Source organism: Rousettus aegyptiacus, unplaced genomic scaffold (assembly GCF_014176215.1).
Source record: "Rousettus aegyptiacus isolate mRouAeg1 unplaced genomic scaffold, mRouAeg1.p scaffold_m13_p_4, whole genome shotgun sequence".
NCBI lineage: Eukaryota > Metazoa > Chordata > Mammalia > Chiroptera > Pteropodidae > Rousettus > Rousettus aegyptiacus.
In genome coordinates this window covers 79,033,412-79,060,723 of record NW_023416307.1, presented here as the reverse complement: position 1 = coordinate 79,060,723, position 27,312 = coordinate 79,033,412, and the positions used below count along the sequence as shown (strand labels likewise).

General features: G+C 30.7%; 1 protein-coding gene and 1 non-coding gene across 4 annotated transcripts in view; both read left to right on the top strand.

The window, feature by feature from the left end:
* The window catches only part of CADM2 (cell adhesion molecule 2), a 986,159-nt gene that overhangs the window by 97,971 nt on the left and 860,876 nt on the right, over positions 1–27,312 (top strand). The window lies entirely within an intron of this gene.
* LOC118602313 lies at positions 9,222–9,328 on the top strand. The gene has a single exon (XR_004950661.1). It is a non-coding gene; the product is annotated as a U6 spliceosomal RNA (small nuclear RNA).

Here is a 27,312-nt window from a genome sequence, read left to right as displayed (position 1 = left end):
TGTGGACCATCTTTATGCACAAGACATTGTGACATGTTTAGGGATATTCATTTAATAATTTTAACACCAAATCTTCTCCTGAGAGGTGTGTGTTTCTTCTTTTGGAAAGAAGAGGGTTGGTTCAGGTTAGTAAACTACTAGAGAAAAAAAAAATTATAGATGCTCAAGGAGAGAAAATACTTTCTTTGTTTTACTAGATGGTATTTTTAAAGAATACTTTAGAGAAACATTCTCATGGATAGATATTGAGCAAGTTTCTATTATAATATTTTCCTGGCACCATTAACAATTGAGAAATTGTGGTTGAAATATCTATTTATACATCAATTCCCTCCTTAAACAAAAATAAGCTAATATTCATTTCTCTATGAGTCAGTTTATCTATTTCGCCGTGTATGCATCTAAGATCTTCTCCAGCCCAGGGTCAGGAAATGCACTCTGATGAGATAAAACAACTGGGAATGGACAGCAGCAGTGGGAATATGCTCCAGGCACACAAAGTTGGGTCTGCATAATGAACGGGGTCTGTCCACATCACTTGGAGGACTACATGTATTCAGTTAGATCTGGAGGCTAAAATTTAAACTAGGAAATACAGAGTTAGAACTTGGAACATGGAGGAAATAAATAATCCCAATGGCCTGTTTAATCAGAAAATACATTGAAGATTATGCTCATCAATAGTTCCTTGGGTACTTTATGATCTAACTTAGTCATGTCTATAATCTATACAATCCCTGATATAATGGCAGTTGGAAAACCATTTGTACAAGTAGTCAGAGTAAAATGATTTTCTAATCATATATATTTCACATATTTTGAGAACATACAAGATATAAGATACTTACTTCAAATAAATTTTGTTTTGTTTTTGGTTAGTAGCATTTGTTGAAAAATCTCTTTGTGTAGAGACTTTAACTTACTATACCACATAATTTTCTGAAGATTGTTCTACAGTAATGAATTAGTCAATTTCATGTAAGCCAGACTCAAGCCAGTGATTGGGGTAATAGAATCTTTGTCTCATCAATCTCATGAAACATTTAGTCTCCATTTCAAGAGCAGTTTTAGGTCTACTTCTAAATGTGCATTTTATTTTTATATTATGCCAATCAAATATGTTCTCAAAGGAGAGCTGAGTGAATGGCTCAATTATGGCCATTGATGCCTTTCTCCTCAATTTCAGGACTAGTGCTTCTGAATTACTGTGGGCAAAACTTGGATGTTTCCCATGGGGAAGAATAATAGAAGAGAGAGAGAGAAAAAAATTTGATTCCGTAGATTTACAGTTCAGTATTTTAGTTAAATCCTTGTTCCCTTGCCTGTCATTATGTAGTAATATTATTCATTTTTGATTTGCCTACAATTTTAGGGCATTACATTTGTTTCATTTGTCCATTAAAAAAGTATCTCTGCCAAAAATTCATATTGTTTTTGTCAAAAAAAAAAAAAAAAACCACACAGATGCTTTTGTATAATATACATGCACAGTTATAGCAATGTGGTACAGTAAATGAGAATATTTCACTCAAAATTTTTGTAAGAGAGTCAAGACATTCTTTTAAGTTTAATTTGAACATGGAATATTTTCTCTATTAGTTGTTGTAAGCTTTCTAGTAAGTACAAATATTTTCCTTTGATGATGAATTTTAGCCAAGAGTTAGAAAATCAGTCATGAATTAGAATATTTACTTTTACTTTCTGTTTTCACTAATTATAATTTGCCTTGTGTTTACTATCTATAAGTAGCAGCTATTCCAAAGAAATGGATATCCATCATACCTTTGACAAATTACAGTTCTGTGAAGCCTGAAAGTAAAAAAGTATATGAATGTATGACCTATATATTGTTTCTCTTAATGACTAAATGTAATACATCATTAGTACTGTTTTATTCTTCAGATATGAGTGTGTCTGAATAAACTAATGTGATTTTCCTAAATTTAATAATGATGCTGTAGCCTAGGCTATGTGTTGCTGTTTTTTTTTTTCCAGGGCTTTGGTTTTTACCATCATCTCTCTCTCTCTTTTTTTTTTTTTTTTTGCTAAATTTAATAATTTCTTACTTCTCTGATAACAGCATTCTTATGCAGTCATATGTTAGCCAGTGTTTTCTGTTCAGTTTCCTAAAACAATTGATTTTTTAAAAAAAATTAGTTAACCAGAACTTTTCCTAAAGTATTTATTATACATAAATACTTAGAGCATGTTAAATACTGACATTTTACTATATTTTTTAATATACACTCTATCTGATTGTATCTATTGGAACTCCTCTTTCCCCAGCAAAGCAGTACTCTTTATCTTAGAATGTGATTATGTGGGTTAGAATTATTGGTTTTTCAACATATACCAAAATGGTTGAATGTAAAATGTGAACAAACTGGAGAAAATCAGTGTGAATTCTCCTTTAATTCATTTAACACAAGTTCCACAATATGCAGTATGACTGTACTTCATATAAAAATATCCTTATGAAAATACTATTCTAATCCTCTAGTTTGCCTGGAACTATGTAATAGAACATTGAACTAGAAAATTATTTTTATCTGTTGCTTTTTAAATTCTTCAACTTAAAAAACAAAATTTAGATTACCTTTTTAAGGGTTACAATTTTCAAATAAAAATTTGTTTCTATATTAGTAGCATGTTGTTATAGTTTGCTCATGATAAAAAAAAAAGGAAAAACCTAATTAGTAACTTTCCAATGGTGCTCCCAAAATGTATGCTGTCAATGTAAGCACTCTTGTGTTCAACTCTATATTCTCTTAAAAGTATATGTAACCTCAAGGATCTATTAAAATATTTTTTTCTGTAGATTACCTTATAAGTGATCTTGGGTTTGTTTCATTGTAGTGAATATAAAATCACGTGTGCATTTGTTTTTAAGATCTTTAAATGCTGATAATATGTATTTTTTAAAAGTTGATGGGCAATCAAGTAAAAATAATAAAATTTCAGGTAAAAGTACAGGTGAATTGAGCCTAGACTCTAACTAAAAATAAAAACAGCAGAATCCAATTTTTCTTATTATTTATTTTTATGATTCTTTGTAAAAGCTGTGTATGCGCACACACACACACATACATATATACATATATATGTATATGTATATGCATATATATATGTGTGTATATTTTTATTTTTTAATTTTAATTTTTTTTAGGGCAAAGAGATATATTTGATTAGAAACTATAGCTCTGCCAATAAATTCATTTTCTGGTTATATTTTATAACCATAATCATGCGGCATAAAGTTAGATTTTCTATTTAATTACAGTATATAAAAATATATACAATATAATAATATCGTAAAAATGAGCTTTTATAGGATTTTCAAACAAATTTTTGCAATCTATAAGAAATAAATTCTTAACTAAATTGGATAATCTTTAATTTATTTTTACCTCTGATAGTTATTTTCAAATAATCTTAATGATTATTATGAAAAAATTAAAATATATTCTCAAGTATTATGAAGAAATATTAAATGCAAATCTATCCTTACCTAATAGTCAAAAAGATTTTTCCCCTGAAAACTGAACAATTTATAACTCCAGAAAGACATATCTTTGAAAGATTAATCTATTTTCTGTCCTTTCGTTGGCTAATAGCTTCCACTTATTAAATATTCCCTAATGAGAAATTACTGCTTTTACCATCCAGTCTCCTATTTTAAAAACCCTGCTCACAGGTATTAGGAGAGATCTAAGTGAAAAATAAGCCCAGTGAATGGCTGCTCATTTAGGGTGTAAAACCTCTTTAAGTGGCTTTTCAAAAAGTCAGACTCTATACTTGATAGAAGTAAGAGTAGGTCATGTGGTAAAGAATTACTCATAATGATTTAACTCATTCATTTTATAGATTACAGTCTCTGCTCTTCTATTGATGCACAATGAATTTATGTATTTAATTCCCATTAATACTAATGGTAATTTCGTGCATAAAACAGAAATGCATTTAAAAGAAATATTCTTTTTTCCTGTTAACTAGATATCCCCTTTCCTTACTACATCTGTGTAGAAACTTGAATTTAGGCAAAAAAAAAAATTACAATTCCATGATAAAGACATTTGAATTATTGACAGGTTTACTATAAAAGGATCTCTTTATCATTTAAATTCTTCTTAAAATGATTGCCTTACAAATACAGAGTTGTTTTGTTTTTTTTTACTGAATGCAATTATTTGGGATTAATTTTGGATGATGCCTATTGAATTATTACAGAATATTAGAACCTTGGAAATGATCAATATTTTATTACTACAGATAATTGAAAGTTTGACTACTCCTTCCCCCTGTTTAAACATGTAAAAGAAGATTTCCCCCTCCCCATTTTTCAGCTATATTTTGACTCTGACTTCTTAATTCCAATGTGGCTTTAGTATAGAGAATAATTAAGACACTGGTGGCAATGTGTCCAAAATAATTTCTCTTATTCATGGATTGCAAAAGCAAAATGTATGGACATTTTAGGTGAGTTACTTGATGTGTTACTTGGGAATTAGCTAAAGACTTGAAGGGACTCTGAGTTTTGTTTCTAGAGATAGTGGACACATCTTGCCAGTGTTCTCCAGATCTAAGGCAAGAATGGAGAAGTTATACAACATTTATGTAGGCTATCCTATTCTTTCATGTCTGTATGAATTTATAAAAAAACATAATATAATGGAAAGAGAGATCAGTTCTCCAATTAACCAATGTATTCCTTATTTAAGTTATAATATACATACAGTATGAATCAAAATATTAATTTACATGAGGGATATAAATGACAGCCATATCTAAAAATTAATTAAAATAATTTGTTGAAAATAGAACCAAAACATAACTCCTATTGCTCTTTTGCTGAAAATCCTTCAGTGAATCTGCACTCCATTTATAGCAAAAGCCAGTTTCCTTACAAAGGCCTATAGTGCTTCAAAAGAAATAAAATGAAACGCACATAATTCATTGTATATTTTCTAGTGATTGCATTGGTAAAGATAAAATTAAACAAGAAATTATGCTTAATAATATTTTTTATTTAAACAAATATATTTAAATATTATTTCAATACATAATCAATATTGAACATTATTAACCAGATATTTTACAGTCTTTTTAATACTCATCTTTAATAATCAGTGGATATTTTACCCTTATAGCTTCTCTCAATATAGATGCTAAATTTTTCACAGGGATACTTGTTATTTAGATTTAATAAAACTTACCATTGAAAAAGTAAATTCATTTAATCAGGATATTTCAAATATACTTAAAAATTTTCCTATAACTGAACCGATTAACAGAAAAAAATTCTTGTAATAACTGGATCCATACTGACAAGTGCTTCAGTTTTAAATTCCAAACCAAATAAAATTATGTAAAATCAAAAACTAAATCCCTCGGGTACATTCAGCATGTTTAAAGTGCTCACTATTACCAAATTACTCTACCTTAGGTTATCACTTTCTCACTCTGATTTAATTTTCTACTATTCTCTTTTCTACTCTGAAGCCACACTGGTTGCCTTCTTCTCCCTTAACTTCCCCGTGCCCCCCACATACCCACACAGATACTCTCAATTGTTTCCTGCCTTGGAGTCCCTGTACTGTCTATTTCCTCTGCCTACAATGATTTTCCTCCAGATATTGACATGGGTAACTCTCGCAACTCCTTCAAATTTTTGTTCAAATCTCATCTTCTCAGTGGAGCATATCTTAACCTTGCTATTGAAAAATCACTCCCAGCTCTACATTAATCCTGCTTTCATCCTTTTCTCCTTGGGACTTATTCCTTCCCAACATCCTAAATGATTTATTCTTTTTTAATGTTGATGATTTACTTTATTTCTCTTTTAAATAGGATATAAACTTCAAGATGAGAGGGATTTTTATCACTTTTTTTCCCTCACATATAACAAGCAGCTAGAATAGTGTCTGACACATAATATTCAGTAACTTTTTGCTGAATTGATAATTAAATCTCTTCCTACAATTTGGGGCAGAAAACAGACTCCATGGCAAACAAACTATTTCATGTTATTTCTGTTTAAATCAACTATCTAAGTCTTTTACTAAATGTCCCCGAGGAAAATAAAAGGGTTGGAGAGCATTGGAGAGAGACTCAGGAGACTTAATTTCTGTTTCAGCTCTGTAGCTACGTAACCTCAGGTAAGCCATGTCACACATCTAGGATTGAGATTTTTCTCTTCTATATATGAGGAAATGGAACAAGTATCACTGCATTTCCTTTCGTTTCTAAAATTCCCACTCGAAACTGCTTTTCACCAGCATACTTCCAAAAAAGTTTGAATAAATCCATCCACTGGGAGCGAAATGCAATTTAGCATAGCTCAGTAAGCAGTTTGATGCTGTACATATTAGTGAGGCTCTGCACTCCAGAGAATACCATAAAAGCAGAGCCCATAATGGAGAAACAGTGAACAAATAAATGAGAGAAATTGGCATAGCCAATATTGTAGACAATGACTAGAGAACTTAAGATGGTGAAGAATTCCTATATTGAGAGACATGGATGTAAAATATATTAAAATTTTTAATTTAGTGCTCAGAGCTAAGCAATTATATGTATATCACATGGGGTCATAAAACATAATTTGAACCAATGGAAATTTAGCGAAGTTTGGAAATGATATAACCTGCTACATTTAGATTTTCTTCTATAAATAATTAAGTTCTGTGTGTCATGGAAGATGTGAAAATAAATTACTGCAATTAGAGATTTTAGTTAAGAAGAAGATATTTTAAATAATAATATAAGGCAGAGTATAAAATTTTATTTATGAAACATACATTTTAATAAGATTTCAGGGAGCAGAAGTTATTCATTACAGAAAAGGTAAAGAAAAACTTCATCGGAGGGATGTTGTCAGAGCATCTTAACTTGTATCTATATTACGTTTACTTAATATTCTCAATTTTCATTGTTCTTCTAATTGTTTTACTATCTCCCTAATTTGGTAGTAAATACAAGAATGTATAAAACTTTAGGAGTGGGAAGCTAGAACCAATTTTTGATTTTATACTTAGAACACATACTCTTTTCAGTGTGTGTATTATATGTAGATGTGTAGATGTGTAATTATGTCTTTTATAGATTTAATTATAAATTTTAGTCATAATTTATTCACTACAAACAATGCACTGAAAACTAGTGAAAAGTGATCTTTATCACCTTTTGTTAAACAGAGTAATAGCTTAATATTTGAAAAAAATGGAGAAAATAGCGATGATTGATTAAATCAAAATTAATGATTTTAAAAGTGCTTGTTATCAATAAAGTTAAAGCCATTAGTTGAATTTTTAAATCTTTTTAGGGATGCAAGATGATCTTACTAAAGGAGCACCTCCATTAATACTAGTAAGAACTAATAAAAGATGCAGTGCTTATTTAATAATTAACATCGCCAATATCACTAGTAATATACATTAGGTTAAGTCTGTTCCAAACACTTATAGGTTTTTACTGCAGAATGAACTTAACCAAGAAATATTAGGTTGATATTTCTTAAAGACTAAGATCCTTGGTTCTATTCTCTATAATAATGCCAGTTAAGGACCTAAGGTGTGGGGGTGGGGGGTAGCCGAATCATTTCCAGGATATGATAGTAATTTTGAAAGAAATTATATTTATATATTTTTTTCTGTTATGATTGTTGTTCTATCTGTTCAGAGTTCTAAGTTTTGAAATAAGCATAACTTTTAGTATGTTTTACTCCTTACGGAAAAGAAAATTAGATGGGCTTCTTTTAACGAGCAACTAGCATTACTTAGCTAAGTGTGGCTTGTCTACATACAGAAAGTATACTTAGAATCAGGAAATTAAAGCAATGTTGGAAGTGAATCTTGGGGAAAATGTCACATTCGATAATAGCAAGCTAATTCTGTCAAAATTCAACTCAAATATTGAATTAAATTTTAATAATTTTTGAGAGTTTATTACATATCAGCAGTATTTTTCCATATACTCTATTAGATAACCATATTAGAATTGACTTTAATTCCCATGATAACAGGAAAGGCAGGATATATTATTTAATTAATGTGAAAAAATAAAAGTAGGTGTGACATGGCATATCATCTAGAAGAAAAAGCTAAGATTTTCATCTATTATAACAAATGTACCACTCTGGTAGGGATGCTCATAATGGGAAAGGGCGTTAATGCTTATGTGGGTACAGAGAGGAAATGGGAAATCTTTGTATCTTCCCCTCAATTTTTCTGTGAACTTTAAACTGCTTTAAAAAGTTGTCTTAATTAAAAAATAAATAAATAAATAACAAAGAACAGCAAGAGAAGTCTGAGAAACTGTAGCAGACCAGGGAAGCCTAAGATTATGTGATGACTAAACATAACATGATATCGTAGATGGAATCTTGGAACATAAAAATGATGTCAGGAAAACACTAATGAAATCTGAATAATTCATTGAGTTTAGCTAATAATGTATCAATATTAGTTTGCTATTTGTGGCACTATTACAATGACAGAAGATGTTGACAATAAGGAAACTGGATGCAGGATATTTGAGAAATATCTTTAGGATCTTTGAAACTGCTGTAAATATAAAACTATGCTAATATAAAAAAAGTTATTTAATATATATGAAAAGTCAAGATTCCCTAGGTGAAAAAATTTTTAAGTAGTTACTATGTGGCAAATACCTTTCTGACACTATGGATCTCATTTAATCTTCACATAAATCTTATGGAAAAGTTGTACTATCCTTCCAAATTAGAGAAAATTAAGATACTAAACAGTTAATTAACTTGTTCACATTAATGATGTAGCCAGAATTTTGTTGTTGCTATTGTTAGTTCATACAATTACTTTTTTTTCATATTTGCTGAAGCAATAGATTAGACATTTTCCACAGTAATTTCTATCTAAGTGGCTGACCATAAGAAACTTCAACATTATACTCATCTGAAGGGCATTCCCTCAAAGGTGATTTTGCCATTCTCATCTACTTTATAGTATTTAAGGACAGTCAGCTTAATCTTCTTTCTCTTATGCTGATTCTTTCTGAGAGTGGTGTAAGACTTTTTTCTTAGCAGCCAGGATTTTATATTAGGAAATTTGTTTCTGGGAAGTGAGCTATTAATCACCTAATTATGAAAAAGAAAAATCTGTTGAAAGGGATATGAATTTTACCAACAATTTTATAATATGTTTTATATGTTTTATTTAAAATGGACCAATAAAAACTCCTTGGGACTGCTCATTTCAGCAGCACATATAGTAAAATTGGAATGATACAGAGAAAATTAGCATGTACTTTGAGCAAGAATGACACGCAAATTTGTGAAGCATTCCATATTTTTATTTCACTTATATGAGGAATCTTAGGAACAAAAAGAACTAACTAATCAAAAACAGACTCATGGTCTATGGCCATGCCACCCTGAACAAGCCCGATCCCATCTGGTCTCAGAAGCTAAGAAGGGTCAGGCCTGGTTAATACTTGGATGGGAGACCACCAAGACCAGATGTTGTAGGTGTAAAAAATAAGGGATTGTAAGTTGACAAGGTCCTTGCGATCTGTGAGGTCAACCAAGGGTTGCCTTGCCTAAAAAAAAAAAAAAAAAAAAAATCACACTCACAAATATAGAGGACAATCTGGTGATGGTCAGATGGGAGGGTGGTTGGGGGCTGGAAGAAAGGGGTAAAGGGTTAAAGAAATACAAATTAGTTAGTTGATAGATGGTCACGGGGATGGGGAGCAGGGCATAGAAAATGCAGTTAGCATTAATGTAATGGCTAGGTGAACAGCCAGAGGAGAGCAAGAGCAATCAGGGGGATCATTTCATAAACTATATAAATGTCTAACCAATGTACTGTATACTTGAAACTAATAATAAAATTAAATTAAAAAAAAATAAAACTCCTTGGGAAATCAACTCTAAGACTCTTAATATTACTTATATTATGGAAGTTAGAGTATCTAAGAATCATTAATACATCCAAGAATTCCTTACCGAGAGGTTATCCATTGCATCTGGCCATGGTCAAAAGGAATTAAAAAGAGTTGCCATGTGTTCAGTGATTACTAGCTGAGGTTCATTTGCAATATCCCTGTCTTGTGAAGCATTTTATAACAATAGATACTTCTTTTTTTTTGGAAAGAGTGACTAAGAATCCAGTCATATGAAATACTTATAAGCTCACAGTTTGACTGCTAAGAATTATCTTTGGTGATCAATATTAGTTCCAGAAATCTTATTTTTTCATATAGCCCTACTATAACTATTCTGTTCAGGTACTAATTTGTTTAGTCTTTGTCATTTTTTGTGTGCACTGTTGACCTACAATCATGGGTATTTCATTTTAAGATGGTAATGATTATACATTTGTAAATCAAAATATAAAATCTCTATCGATTTATTTTACAAGTATATATTAGTCATTATTTCTTTTATGCACCCCTAGTTCTCCTATGTAAAATTATCTAATGACGCCTTATTTGTTTTTTATTTTAAACTTATTTTAAAACACATTCCTAAAGTAAAAAGTAAGATTAAATATTTAATTTGGTTCTGATGCAAAATTGTGTAATTTTCTTTTTTGGCAAATTGCTATGCTGTAGTAGGGTTAATATAAAAGCTACTTATTATCTAATGGAATTTAATAGTAAGTAAAATTACATATGAAATACCATTCTTTGGTAAAGCATAATTAAGCTATTTAATATCATATGATGTGTGTTTCACTAATTTATAGAGTAAACCTAATAAGCTTCAAGGTTGGTGCACACAAATGCACCAAGAAAAATAATTACCTTTACAACTTTTGCTCCATTGACTGTTTAATTTTTTAAATGCAAATTTATGTGCATTAATTTTTTTATGAAATATGTATGGAAATATGTTTCCTGTTTAGGAAGGGATAAATGCCTGGTAGCTATTCTCCAAGCAGTTTAGGTCTTTATGCCACTATCTTTCTTTAAATGACCCTATTTTTAAAAGTTGTATTGTAGAGAGGGAAAAATCATAAAATCCATATTTAGTAGTCAAACAATAACAATTTCTTTGTGGTTTTTGGATATCTGAGAAAATATATCATATTGAACTACACGGCATTAATACAAAGAAACTGTTCATTCCTGCTACAGCTAGAAGGTAGAATTGTGATTCGGGATCACCCACCAGCTTTTCAGAGCTAAGAACAAAACAAAGATGTTCAATTTTGGATTAACATAGCATCTTGTATAATGCATTTGTATATAATTATGTATAAAACTAGAGTAAGGACGCTATTGTAGTATTACGTCATCAATGTAAAGCTTTGCAGGAATCTTTGATATAATGAACATTCATATGCAGATATCTTATCTGCAGAAAGCCCAGAAACTGTCTACCAATTTTACATTCATAACTTTCATTCACAAGAACCTAGCGAATAGATGTTCTCTGCAATGCTCCATCCTCTCTTTCTTTCTTAAAACAAGCCTTTTACATTCTATGAGAAAAAGATAAAGCTATTTTCCCCCTTGGACATGTTTAAGTGCATCACCTAATGCTATTTGCAACCTTGATTTTCTTTCCGTCAAAGTCTTGCTTTCACTTTCAACCTTGCCATAGAGCTTTTAAAATAAATTTCAAGTAGTGCAGCTTTTAAAATAAATTTTAGGTAGTCTGCACTTCTAGGATGACTAAATAACACAGAAATGTTAACAATGTATTTTGCATTATTGTGTTATAACTACCAATATTAAAAGAGAATGTTCTAAGTGGTCTGATTTTACCACAGTGGATTTGTGTTTAATGGTTATATTGTGTTATTGATAACTAAGAATGTACAGTAAATCTGAATGGGCTCAGTTCAAATTAGATTTTTAGGTATAATTTGCTTTGTCCTTCTAAAGAAACACTATTTTTAGTGATAACTAATTATTTGTGAACCTAGATATTTTAATACGTGTAAATATATGAAAATATCTCTAATTTTAAAATGTAATGAAATGAAACAATTTTAATGCACATAGATGTTATACTATTTTATGTGCGATAGACATTTACATATAAAGGCTGCGATATTTTTTGGAATATTTTTCTGAAAACACATATGACAGTGTCAAATAGCAACATAGTCACTGTTCCTAGGGCACAAATTTCAATTTCTGTTGCCCTTTTCCCCCCATTTTTCTCCTGTAAGTACCAAAATAGTGTATTATACAGTAATAGCCTGGGAATAATAGTAGGACCATCACCTTTTCTTAAACTGTCTTCAAATTTTATTTATATTTTTACTAGACAGTTACTTTTTCAAATAGTAACTTTTTAGAGAATATAGTAAATCATGGATTCACAGTGACCATCATTATAGAAGCTGTTCAGACATGTAAATCCAAGAAGGATAATAAAGAATGCACAGAATACATTTTGACTTTTTAAAACACTGTTGGTAACTAAAAAAAAAAGAAAAGAAAAGAAAAAAGATATTACAAAATAAAAATAGGGGTAGTTGTAACTATTAGAGAGTCAATAAAGAAATTTAAAATATCCCAAACGAATATCATAATACCATTTTTGTGAAATTGTGGAAGGATTTTTAAATGCCTGGAATCAAATGTGAATCAAGTGAATCAATTAACTTGATTGCAAACTTCATCATTAGTTAATCTGTTCCATAGCTGGTCAGATCAATTGTTATAATCCTATGTATAGAAAGGAAGATAGCTACCTTTAAAAATTTTATTACTTGCTTCTTAACTTCTATTTCATGTGAATATTTCACTGTATGGTCACTTTAGCAAACCATGGATTCATGCTTGGTCAAACCCTAGCAAATACAGTCTTTCTGTTTAGCTGATGTGTCAAAGTGATTCAAGTGGTAGAAGAGGAGCAGGTTATCAACAAAAACCAAATAATATCTTCAAGTCAGGCAGTTACAAAGATATAGCTTCAATTGTCACATACATCAGAGAGATTATACTTCCCATAATCACAGAGATTAACAATGTCTAAGTTCAGAGCTATCAGTAGAAATACCAAAATAAAAAATCATAATAAATGTACTGTTACTTCAGTGTTCTTTCTCAATGGATATATAATGCTAATGACACATTCAAATAAAAAGGAAAGATTTTATCATATATTTGCATTTAAAAATTCTCAGATGACTCCTGACTTGTTCATTACTGATGTAGCCACTTAAATTTAGATAAACTTACCCCATACTATACCTCTTTGCTCAAGATTTTAGTCTTGTATTAAAATATATATATATATTGAAGTAGTTTACTTGCATAAACAAATCACTATTATAAAATAAATTTTTAAAATATTTGAAAATAACATTTGTTTTTCTAAAAATTATGCTTTATTTTCTCTTTACAATGAAGCTAATTGGAATAAAATATGGGTCTGTGAGTTATGTGTGTAGGAGACAGAAATCAGAAATATTTCCTAGTAATGAGGAAGAATGGAAAGTTTCTGAATGTAAGGAGTTTGAGTCACTACCTAAATTTTATTTTATAAGTGATAACTACATATCATTATAATTGTGCTAATCTTAAATGCATTAGATAATTTTATAATTCTTTCATTAAAAATTACAATCCAATGTGTATCATGATAGGCAAAATATTCATAATGTTGACTGAATTGTGTTTTATTTTCGGTTTCTTTTATATATGATTATTTAATTTTCTGTTAAGTTGGTAACAGTTACCTCAGATATATACAGATGTAATTAGACAGTTAAGTACCTGCTATAGGATCATGGACAATTTTCAGAATTTCCCTAGGCCTGGTTGACATGTCAAAAATTACAGTGTCACCACATGTAAAGCTCTGTTCACAGTGCATAACATCTGGTAGGGACACGCTATGTGGCAATGTCCTCCATTCTGTGACTCCATTTTGAATGTGATTTATCAAATTTGGGCTAGTGACTTAAAAAAATTACATATGTATTATGTGTGTGTGTGTGTATTTACTTTTTCTACATTTTTGTGGACAGTTTTCTTTAATTTCTACTTAGAATATAAGCCTTTGAAAAACTTTTTCACATTTAATCATCTCAATGATTCGTGTGTATCTGAGATGCTATAGTTTGAATGTTTGTGTCTCCCCAACCCCAAGTTCCTGTGTTGAAATCCTAACCCTCAAGGCAAAGGTTAGAGAGTGGGGACTTTGGGCGGTGAGTAGGTTATGAGTGCGGAGCCCTCACGAATGGAATTAATTCCCTTTTAAAGAAGACTGATGAAGTTCCCTTGTCCTCATCACGTGAGGATATAGTGAGAAAATGACTGCCAAGGAGGACATGGACGCTCAACAGACTCCTAAACTGCTGGCGCCATCATCATGTTTTCCTAGCCTCCCAACCTCAAAAATATGTTTCTATTTTTTATAAGCTACTCAGTTTATGATATTTTGTTATTCCAGTCCCAATAAACTAAGACAGGAAGATAGACAATGCCCCACTATGAGTATAGGGTGAAAGAAGACCTCCTTCTTGCCTTTTTTAAGTTCTTCAGCTTTAGTCTAACAGATCTACTCAAGGCTTTGGGGAAAAAAGACCAGCATGTTCCCCGGTGCTTACAAAGCTGACACACAGATGATTGCAACAGAGTGTGTACCATTGTCCATAATGCAGATTTGTCTGGATATAAACAAGGAGTCTTTCAAATATTTCAAAAAATAGGACAAAAGGGAGTCTGAGCACACAGCAAAAATAATTCAGTTCCCGGTGTGTCATTGTGAAGCTTTTGTCAGCTTGATGTTGGAACAACTGTGATAGATTCTTGAGAATTAATGTCACAGAAAAACTTTGATAAATATTACCTTATCTTTCCCCACAACAAATCTGAGATTTTTAGGGGGGTATATATTTTATCTACATTAGGTAGAGGAGGAAAGGAGAAAAAGATAAGTTATTTGTTCATTTTCTCAATTAGTGTCGAATTCAGATCCTAACTATGTCTCTTGTCAACCATATTTACCTAATATTTATATACACATTGAAAGTAAGTTGCTCTCTAGAGAAATCAAGGCAGAGAAAAAGCATTGTGAGAAGGAAAGGGGGAAATGATAATATTTAATAAACTAACACATACTTTACTTAGGGCCTCATTTAATACCCTATTTTATATTTTTGCAAGATAAATTAAACTGCATGTATTCTGTACCTCAATGCACATGCCATATTTTTTAATACATGGACATAATGTGACTATGAAGGACAAAGTTCTTCCACAGTTCTAAAAGGCCACATTTTTTCTTTAGAACAGTGACTACAGATTGAAAAATGCAAGAGCTCTCGGCTTTCCATGTTATTTTTCCTCTCAGTTAATGGCAAAATAAATCTCTGAACTTTAATGAAACTAAACACATATCTTAACCAGTGATATAGGAATGACTTGATAACTAGGTGCCTAGGTGCTTGACTACACAACAATAATGGTTTTCTTATAGATGTGTAGACCTTAAAGCACGTGGATAGGAGGTTTTTTTTTTTTTTTTTTTTTTTTTTTTTTTTTTTTTTTTTGTACAGGTGCAGTGGGTAATTTCCAGTAAAAGCCTGAACAAGGGCACATTACATTATAGTCTGAAAAACATTATCTGAAAGAACAAAGCATATTTGATTATGTGGAAAGTGTGTAGTAATGTTGGCGGCAAACACAAAGCTTCTCTTGTTCTTTCTCACACACTATTTGGTGGAATCCAACTAACTGCATATGTCCTAAAAAATTTTTTTAGAAAGATGTTTATGCAAAAAAAATTTTCAACTTGTAGTTTTCATGTTTAAAATATCATAACTTTGAGAATCTGTATTCTGTGGATTATAGCAATCTGTGTGTTTTCATATCTCTAAATACATATATATATAAACATATATGTATGTATATACACATTTAATTAAAATATGTGTATAATACATAATATCTGTCATCCAGATATGAAAGCTTACTTGTTATACACTTGGGCTATAATTGTCGGTACTTGACCTTGATAAGACCAGAATGGGTAAAATTAGCATGAAACAATGATATTACCCAAAGAATGAAAACAGGATTTCCATCTTTCACTTTTCTCTTTGCCATCAGGGACATTCTCATTCAATTTCAATCAAAATATAACATTAAAAATAAGTTTATTCCCTATAACAAAACTTAATTTTCTCTCTTCTTTCTTTTTCATCTAAACTTGGGTAAGGATTATGGAAATCACAATTGCATTTGAAATGCTCTTTTTTGCTTTTGCATACATGATCTTGACTATAAAGGCATCATACCCTTAGGAAAGACAATTCTTTAGTAAATGCATTCTTTTCTCACTCCTAAAGATCAAAATAAGGATATCCTCTAAAACATCATACCAGGTGTCTTATGGTATATAGTTTTGGGAAACTCAAGTCAACAATAAGAAAATAATCCAAATGTTTTTGTCTACATCCAGAGAAGCTACATTTGAAAAAAATGCCCTGTCTCATTTGTCCCTCGTCTTTTTTTTTTGACCCTAAATATTATAAAAGCAAATAAACATTTACAAATTTATGTGTTTCGCTAGCATACAATGGCACAATATATATTCCATAGAAACAGGATGATATTATAATTTAAGTTTCTGTGAGAAGAAATAGCCCATTTAAAAATAACCTATAATGATCAATCATATTTCTACCCACATTAAATACTTTAACTGATTAAATTATTAGCATGCAGTAAAGTACCCAATTATTATATGCCCTGCTGTTTTCAACTTGCAGATTGTCAGTCTTCAGTTTGCAATAAGCTGCATGATGTGAAAGGCATTACTCTTTCTGTGACTGGTTTGCTGAGCTGATATGCTTTCTGACTTCCTCAGGCTTTTCTTAAGTTTCAAGTCAATGCTAATAGCATGACCCATGTTTTTGGTTTTAAAACCATTTTACATAGCAAAAGAATCCTTAGAAGTTTTTCTTTATGTATTGCAGAGTTTATTTCCTTTTTCCCCACAAAATATCTGTAATATTTATGCTAAAATTTTCCATTAGCTGAAGAAAATTTTATTTTAGGTTTTTAAAGAGTGAACAGCCTTAGTTTTAGTCAACGTGTATGAATGGGACCTAATCTTAAGGTCCTTAAGTATTCAAGTATCACTTCTATACAATTTGTTCCAGAAAAAAACATAATAACTTCAGAATAGGAACATGTTAAACTTTTAAACTCATACTATTTATTACCGTGGCCACTAGCTACATGAGAAATTCAGTTGTGGCTAATCCAAACTGAGATTTTTGAAAAGTTAGTATGAAACGAAGAATCAAGAATATTCATAAATTTTATATTCATTACATAGTAAACATTTTTTAAATGCAAATATAGATTACATTAAATATGATATGTTAAAACTCTTTAACAAGAATTAAAACTAAGTTCACCTTCTTTTTCATTTTTAAGATGTGGCTACTAGAAAATTAAAGTTATATATGTGGTTTGCATTTGTGGCCCACATTCTATTTTAATTGAACAACCCCATATTTGTCATATTTTGCCATATTTTAAGTATATTTTTCTATATTAGGTTTTTCTTGGTTCATTCTTAAAATTTTTAAAAACTGTTGGAATGAATTGCTATTACTAGAGGAGACATACTACTCTGTTTCTTTTCTCCCATTAATCATTTCATCCTTTCTTATACTCTCCAGAACTTTCATCATATATCTATGTATTACATTCTTAAAATATAAACTGACAATGCTATGTAGGCCCCATGTATACTGAATTCACTAGTAATTAATTCTCCGAATAACATCATGCCATTTCTCTCCTTCATTTCTTGAAATTTTTTCGGTTTGCCTATGAGCAGCACATCACAACCTGGGAAGATTTGAAGTACAGTTAGTTGTTCATAAGCATTGGGGTGGGCTTGGTGATTAAAACCAAGAGTTAAAAAACAGCACATCATTTCAGTGAGAACTGTCAGGACTCAGATTTTATTTTTTAATAAATCACAGAGATGTTCAGGGCAAAAAGTTTCCTTATTTCACATAGAATGCTTAAAAAATTTGGCTGCATCTAACCACATTTTAATGAAAGTTCTAAAACAATGAGAAAAATTCCAGCACAGTACCAAATAGAAAAACAAACAAACAAACAAACAAAAAACATTAAGATGGGATACTAGATGTTGCTGTTAAGCATTTTCAGGAATGAGCCTATAGTCCAGAAGAAGCTTATAATGAAAAACACATACATTAAATGTCATTCGATGTATTTTATTTTCTCCAGCAAGCAAAAGTTATTTTATATTGTGGTATAGACTCTGGTGAAATGTGCAAAAGAAAGCCAATGGAGGTGCTCATAGAATGAATTCCATGCCTCTCCTCCCCCTCCATTCTAAACCGCCACTCCCAACACCTAGACCAAGTCTTTTCAGAAAAGGGGCTAGGCATTTGCTGTCTGGTCCATTAAATTTTATTTATTTTTAAAGAAAATATACAGTTATTTTCCCTGATGAAATATCAAAACATAAAAGGATAAAAATATTAAAAATATTTTGAATCTGCATTTCATTAGAGCATATCCAAAGTCAGATCTTTATTAACATTTTATATCTGGTATGAGTATTTGCTCTTTAAGAAATTTTAGTTTGCATTTAAGGACATTAAATATTTGTATCCAGGTTTCACAAAAGTGCAAAATGTATAGAGCAGGCGCTTCAGCACAAAAAGAAAAAAAAAAAGATGGAATTTTATGGCCTGTACACTGAAAATATAAAGATAAAATTGGAATTCTAGAGCATTTTCTTGAGGGAAGGAACAGAAAGGTCAAAAACTTCTGATGACAGCAGAAAAAGGTAATCCTTTTTGTAAGATCTAAAAGGTGATTCTTGCATTCATGAATCTCAGTTAACAGAAAGGTCAGTGAGTAGTTTACTGACTGTCTCAGGGGTTTTAGCTACATGATGCCAGACATTTGTGTGTTTCTAGATATTTATAGAGTTAATACGGGAAAATAAAATTTGGATTAATTTTAGTTCTTTTTTCTCTTTCCATGTGGCTGTTTGGCATTATGTAAACAAATCTTATGTAACAGACATGTTATCCTACTCGTATCTTGCAGGAAATATAATTATTTTGTTTCAACAAAAAAAAAATTAAATGAGGTTTATAAATATTACTTATGAGTCTTACAGGATCAACAATATACATATATTATAGCGTTGGAAATAGTAGTTTCTTTTTGCCCAAACTCAATTCATTATGGAATTTTACCAAAAAGAATTCTATTTATATCTAAAGTAAATATTAGAAGGTAGTCTTGATCTTGAAGACATTACCCTGCAGAGTCCATAACTGTTTAATTTTGACTAGATTTTTTGTTTTGATTTTTAGATAAATGATTTCATATTTATCTGGGTAATTGAGAAGTTTCACATATTAATGTGACTATTTGTTGAATATGCATGTCTTGATAAATCAAATTATCATTATTCTGAGAGGCAAATGTTATTTCGAAGGGAGAATTCTATCACTCTGCAGAGGATCACCTCTTCATGCATTCTTACGAGTTCTATGAGGAAGCCCAAGCACACACAGCTGCTAAACCTTTTATTTTTCCAAGATTTCCTTACCACTGTATGCATTTCTCCTAGAGAAATTAATATATTATTTATTTACTGTAAATGTCTGTTTGACTGCAGACACTGTGTCTTATTCTTTTACACCTTCACTACGCATCACGGAGTTCAGTAAATATTTGTTCATTTAATGATGGTTATTCCATAATAGATCAAAAGGACCGGATAGATTAAACAGAGAATTTTCTGTCTACACTTAAGTGAAGGTCTTGTTACCTACTATTTCTTTCTGACAGCTCTGTCTGTAAATTCTATATACTTTCCAATTTGATTAGTTCTGCTTTTGGGCCCAAACACTGAATTCATATTTGTTCCTGCCACTTTTCTCACATGCAATGTAATGGCCAAGTTTTAAAAACAGCTGGGACACATCTATCTAAGGAATGAACATCTTTGGAAAACTTTAATTATAAATTCCTTTAGTGCACCAACTGTATAAGTTTTAAAACCGGGGTAAACATCAACTGCAATTTTGTGTGATAAACTGTTAAACATAGTATTATAATTAGCAAAATTAAGTATGCAGAGCTTGCAAGAATCTGAAAAAGGACTTTTTTTGTCAGCATTAATGAAGTTTCTCTGAAATCCTCATTTATTTGTATTGGCACAAGTAGTAATACCTTCAGAGTCAGAAGAGTAAAAGCAGAACACCGATCCTAGTTAGAAAATGGGCTCCTGAAAACAACTGCAAAAGAGTCTTTATTTAGATCGAATAAATAGAAAGAAAAGAAAAACCGGAATTTGAGATTATAGTTAAAAAGCTCACAACAAAACTGAATTACCTTATTAGGGGATAGTATGCATTATTAAACGAAACTAAGGCATTCTTATTTGTCAAAAAAAAAATCTCTTTTATAAAGAAAATAGCACTGAATAATACTACACCTATTTGCCCATTAAGAGGTGAAGCTGACATCATTATTCTCTCTGTTGACTATTTCATGATTAGGAAGTATTTTAATTGGTACTTTTAACTGTTATTCAAAGTGTGCTTCCATGGCATTTTTATCCCAGAGTAGTTATTATAAGACATATTTAGTAAGCATGGGAGATGTACAAGACAACTAGGGAAACTCATTAATAGACAGGAATTTGTTATTGACTTTAAATGATGGCTTATAACATAAAAGTTTAGATTGATGTTATGAAACATTGGTCTTAAGGCTAAATACTTTCTGTATAATTACATTTAATCATTATTAATTGAAACCATACTCAGCTATATTGAGACATTCTGCAGCCTAATCTTATCTATTGAGTTCCTGGAGTTTGTCCATATCCTGAAGAAATCTTATGATGCAGAATCCTGGACTTTGAAAATGTGGTTAGTTCTCTAAGCATGATTTTTTTATATTAAAAAAATAATAAGTTTTAGTACATTTTATGTTAAACTCTCTCCTCCAGAAATTTTACCCTAGAAAATCATCTTATTTTTCTCTCTTGAATACTTGGCAACAGAACTACAATGAAGTAATTTGACTATTTTAAAACTATATACAATGTTTCATTTCTCACATCCAAGTCATTTGAATCCATTCTTCAGTGCCTGTTTTCCACCAAATTTTGTCCAAGTTCAGTAGTTTAGTCCAAAAGTTTACTATCAACTGAACTTTTGACTCACATAAATGATTTTCAATAAAGTATAATTAAATTTATCAGAGGATTAGACCTGGTCAGAGGGGTTTCTATTTCGATTATTAGAAAATAATATTTCAGGTCTAAGTATTGAACTATAGTATTTCCACTCTTTAGCTAGAACTTTCTTTTCTTCTTAATTAGGGTACATTTATTTACTTGTAGGCTTCCAGAGTGTCTGTACTGAAAACAAGCTTTGGGTTTGAATTTTTAATCCCCTAAAGAAAACAGAGTAAAATAGGACAGCATGAGTTGTTCTTGTCCATGGTTCTTTTCTGTGTATACTATGTTTACATCATATACTGAAAAATGTTCCTTTTTCTGCACTGGAATGTTGATGTGCCAAACACATTGCATTTCTCGTTCTTTCCACATCTCTACTGGCTGGAACAGGAAGTCTCAGGAGTTCCCCATAACTATTGTTTATCAGTGCTTTTTAGTCCTGTGAACTGGTCCAGCATTACTAAATACTAATATTTCAGCCATTTTTAGTTTATCTCAAATATTTTCCCAGACATGTTGAATGAATACTTAAATGGAATAAGAAAGGAACTTGTATCTAGTTGGTTTATATATATAATAGCTGTCATATTTTGGGTATATGAGTTTATGTAAATGTTTTCCTTGATTTGAAACTATTGATTATACTTTTTATTCTACCCAATAATCTACATGAATATTAAAAATAGTCACAGTGGATCTGTTTGTTTTATGTGAACAAATTATAAGATGCTTGTGTAAGTACATTTTCAAACTCATTTTTCTATCTGGTAATATATTTGATATTAGATATGATAATTCCAATTAAGTATTGAAATTGACAACAATCATTTACAGAAGTGAATTCTTATGGAAGTGTTTCTTGTTTTTTTGTTTGTTTGTTTGCTTAAATGGGGAATGTTAGTGTCAAAAGTGAATAGTGGAATTTTATATGCAATAATAATGAAAATAGAAAAGATACTAAAAAAATTTTATTAGCCTATCAGCACATTTGATAGCTGCAATATCTGACTTCAACTCTAGCAACTTCTGTGCTTTCCAACCAAAGAAAACTATTTCCATTTGCTCTAGACTCCTTGCGAGTTGGGCAGTACTGAGGATCACTAAAGGTAGATTCACCTGGTGTGCCTGTTAAACTGCAGAATGCATGAAAATACTGGCCTGATTAAACAACAGCTCTGTTGTATCTATAGATTATTATATAGGTTTGGAACACCATTCTAATTTACCTATGTAACTTAACCTCCTTTAAATCTACAGTCTTGTCAGGCATTATTTTCCCAATCCCTTCTTTTCCATAACCACCACCTAAAATTCATTCTACCTATAGCTACTATATTTCTCATGTCAGTCCATCATTTAAAAATCGCCAACTCTTTTCTTTTGCCTTTGAAATTAATCCAGACTTTAAAACGTTGTGTATATCTGATGTCTGCTTACTGCTTCAAATTTACCTTTGGAATTCTCCTTGAAATCTACAATTGTGTCAGGCTTTATTTTATTTTATGTGAACTGCAAGCCTTTTGTTACACTAGGACTTCACACAAATTTATCCTTCTTTCTGGCACATTGTTCTTGCTTCTTTGCCTACATCTACTTACTCTCTCGATTTAAAATTTGTTACATTCCCGGATGTCCCCAGAAATAATTCAAAGGTCCATCATTCCAACTCTATAAATCATAGCACTATATACTTTTATCATATCATAGAAATCATCAACCACATTGGTGCTGACACAGAACAGGATTTTATCTTTTCATGATAAGCCAGATGACCAGGTAAAAACACATCCATACAAACAAATACATCTTCATAGGAACTGTTATATTTTATATTGATTCCACTATAAATTTTATTTATTAAACATAACATTAACAAATAAAATATGGAACAAAGGAGTGATGTGAAATTATTAAGTTATTGATGAAAGGAAAATCAAATATCAAATTTAAGAGAAACTTGTTTATATAAAATAATATTTCCAAGCACCAGTCCCAAATTATTGCTGTTATGGCTATTATCAATTCTATTAAATTAAAAAGCCTGCATATCAAATATATACACTAAATCCTACATTCACTATACTCCATGAGAGTGAATGTCTTATTTTAAATTAGACAGGTTTATCAGAAAGTGGTTTTGTCAACTTTCCTTGGGGAGGTGAGTGTTCAGGGAGAGGACATGATTAGGGAAGGCTAGAAATGAGTCCTTAAATTCAGGAGAGCTGACAGGTAAAAAGATTGAAGGTAAGGTAATTAGCAAAGCTAGATGGGAGGGGAGTTGCTTCTAGGGCAGTTTCTGAGATGAATCTGTAAGTGATATCCCCATTTGTACACTAGGATAATAGGTTTCCATTTAAAATGAAATTAAAATATAATGAAGCAAATTTGATGACTGCCAGGTTTGTTAAAACAGAGTTCTACATTTAGTTACACTTCTCGACTGAGCTGATACAATGTAGAAAACTGAGAAGACAGGAATATACCCTTGTAGTTTTTATCATAATTTGGACAGAAAAAAAAGAAATTTGTATATGTATTTTAAAACTATTTTATAAATAAGTTCTTTCTAAAGACTCATGCAATCATTTTACTGATAAAATAATAACTACCTAATGAATTAAGGTCTGTATTCAGCTAGTAATACTGTTCTGCCAGGGTAATAAATTACTTGATTTCTGATGGCCAATCATTTTACAAATGGATATTCATATATATACATATTCATTCACATGTTCATAAATACACACATGTATAACCATCCCAGAAGTGAGAGGTGGTACAGATCAACATTGTTGTGTTTATTGCTGGGAAAATGCAAACCAAAACAAAATAAAAACAATAAAGCACTTCAAGGTCATTTTCTTCCTGAATATGGGTCAGTAATTTCATTGAGTTTTCTTTAAAATGATGGTAACTTTTCATATCAACTGGAAATATTTTTAAAAACAAATAGTTTAACAAATATTGTTCAACAATTTTATTATAAAATTTCTATTATACACGCAAACACTGACTTTTCTTCTAGGAAATTATAGGTTGACTTTTAGAAGTTTATACTTTTGCTTAAAGATATTTAAATGATAAGATTATGCATAATGGTACAAGGTGAGGGCACATTAACTACTTTATCAAATGTGTTATCCCGATGTCTAATAACAATACATTGTTCACTATTAAGAAAAATTTGAAGTACTAGTACTTATGGGAGTATGTTCTGAAAAGTATATTAACTTCCAATATAAATTAAGTATTACTATTTGCCAGATTTTAAAGGGCCATTTATGTGAATTCATGACTTATGTAGGAGACAATATGTTGACATCATTTTCTCCTGAATTTGTTTGAAATAGATTTATTCTTTCTTAGTGGATTATATATGGAATATAAAAACTCATACTCTATGGATAAGTATTGATACTTTTATTAACTATGTGTGATTTTCAAAATATTTTTTTAAATTTATTTTTAAATAGTAAGACAGGAAAGATGAGTTTTACTCATTTGTGTATTTGTCAAAGTCCTGAGATATGCATACACTTCAAAATTTATCCCTTGCAGTCATTCAAAAATCACATTAATGGAGCTCCAGGATATTGAGGGAAACTAGTCTCATACCAAGTATGTATCCCATGGTATGGTCCAATGATTGGAGCTAAAATGTCACATTCCTAGGTTAACGTGGATAGGTCATCTTATTTACCTAGTAGACTGACAAAGTATGTGACATTTTCTTATTCTCTTTTAAACCACCTGTATCTTATTTCATATGTATGATTACCTACACACTTAATAATACATAAATATGACTTAAACAAATATTTAGAAAACATTAATAAATTTTATGAAAAAATAATAGTCCTCACTTAAAAGAAGCTTATGATGTAACTAGAAAAAACAAACTCAAAGAAAAGCTTATTTTCCCACATACATATTAATATATATCTAATTACTTAAAGCTCTTTGCCCCAACAAATTTATTTGCAAACTCCTGCTAAAGAAACTTGCTTAAATTTGCTTAATTCAGTTTCTAAAAATTATTCAGCCAGTGAGCATGTTTGCTTTCCTCCAATCTCCTTTTGCCATACTGCATAGCACTAGAATTTCTTGAGCGTATCTGGCAGACAAGTGGCGGACCTTAACTCACAGGCCCAATTACAAAATTCTACAAGTCATTTAAAGTCTCAGCCTTACTGTTTCCATTTGTCATATGTCAGGTAGTTGGACCTGATGGTCTCTAAAGGCTCTTCTAGGTCCAAGTCTGGATGCTTTCAGTTACTCTATGCTGTTATTAGTGTGACAGATCCTTCCGAGAGGGGAGAGATCAATGTGGACTGTTTGATGTCTAATTAGATTTGTTCTGTAGGAAGATAAACATTTCAAGATGTCCATTCTAGGATATCAGGTAAATAAGTATTTTATTTATCAATTTGAGTTCAATGTTAATTTAGCTATATTTAATGTGTCAGAATATCAATAAATCTATTCACGTGTTAGTGTGGTGAATTCAATTGTTTTTTTTTTTCTTTAAATAATGTTATGTGTTCTTCATACAAAGAATAGCAACATATTCTTGTCAAATATAGATGTAAACTATTTCCAAGCCCAAGTAAATTGGCTAAGGTGGATATCTAAACATTTCAGTGAATCGATTCTTCCTTAGAATGTTGTTCATTCCATAGTAATGTAAAATATTTACTAATTTGTGACTTCTACTTAGCTAGTTAATGTCCTCTTCATATTCATCTCATTTTTCTCTGTCATCTTTTCTTAAATCTCCAGAGAATTTGGACTACAAACTTATTTTTTGTTGTTGTTAGTTTTACCTTCTACGTTTGCAGTGATAGGAAAGAATTTTGAAAATGCTAACAGTATGCCAATATCTTTGTTTGGAGTACCACTCGATTTTAAAGAGTTTTTGGTACACATGTTTTTGTTCTTATGTACAGCTGCAATTGGCAAAATCTTCCTCATATTAATAATTTCTCCCACTTATTGTAATCATTATTGGTTCCATCAAATTTACATAACAATGAGGAGGATAATGTTAAAATTTTTCAGTTGTCCTTTCATTCACATTGCCTCTTATCATCCATAACAACTCCTAAGTTAATCATTCTCAAGTTTTATTTTCCATCGAAATCATCTGGTGTGCTGTTTAAAGTACTTATTTCTGGGTCTCATTCACAAAACTCTCAATTTAGTAGGATCTAAATTATATCCTAGGAATCTGAAATAAACTCTCTTAGGAAAACATAAACTGGGTAAATGGGACATGTAAATAATTGGAGAATGATTTTGTACCTTAAGAAAAGAGACCCATTTCTAGGATATTGGATTTACATCCCAGGATACATCCCAAAGCCACTGTGGTGTTTGTGTGTGTGTGTGTGTGTGTGTGTGTGTGTGTGTGTGTGTGTGTGTGTCAAGAGAAGGATCTAAAGGATATTTTAAGATGAGAAGTAGAAGAAGCATAATCTATTGCTAACTAGTACCAAATTATTGAATTATTGTATTCTACATTCTTCCATATTGGATATTGCCTTCAAGAAAATAAAAGTCTTATTTTTATCTATAATATTACTCTAACCCAAAAGCTACAGAGTATATACAGAGAGTAAAAGTAAGGATAAAATATACCAGACAAGGCCAAGGAATCTTAAATTTCTGCCTTAATATCACTACACTTACCAAATTATATGTTTGCATAAATCACTTAACCTTTTCGAATCTTAGTTTAAAATGTATTACATGGATTAGATAGCAAAAGCCTTCAAACTCTTATGTACCTAATTTGGAAATAAGAGAGAGAGAGAGATTAGTTACTGTAATTTATTTTCTCCTTATTTTGTGGAATCAGGATATCTCATTTTTTTTTTTTAAAGAATTCTGACACGATGCCAGAGGAAAAGAAGCTACAGATTACTAATTTTATAACAATTTCCTACATACTGCTTATTAATGTTTACATGATTACCTGCTTGTGCACATAGCTATATTTTTGGCAAGTTTTTATTTTTATAACAGTGTACTTATCTGAAAGTTTCTTGAGTTTATCTGACCCTGTAATTCAATATGCAATGGAGTTCGGTATTGAGGTTATAATA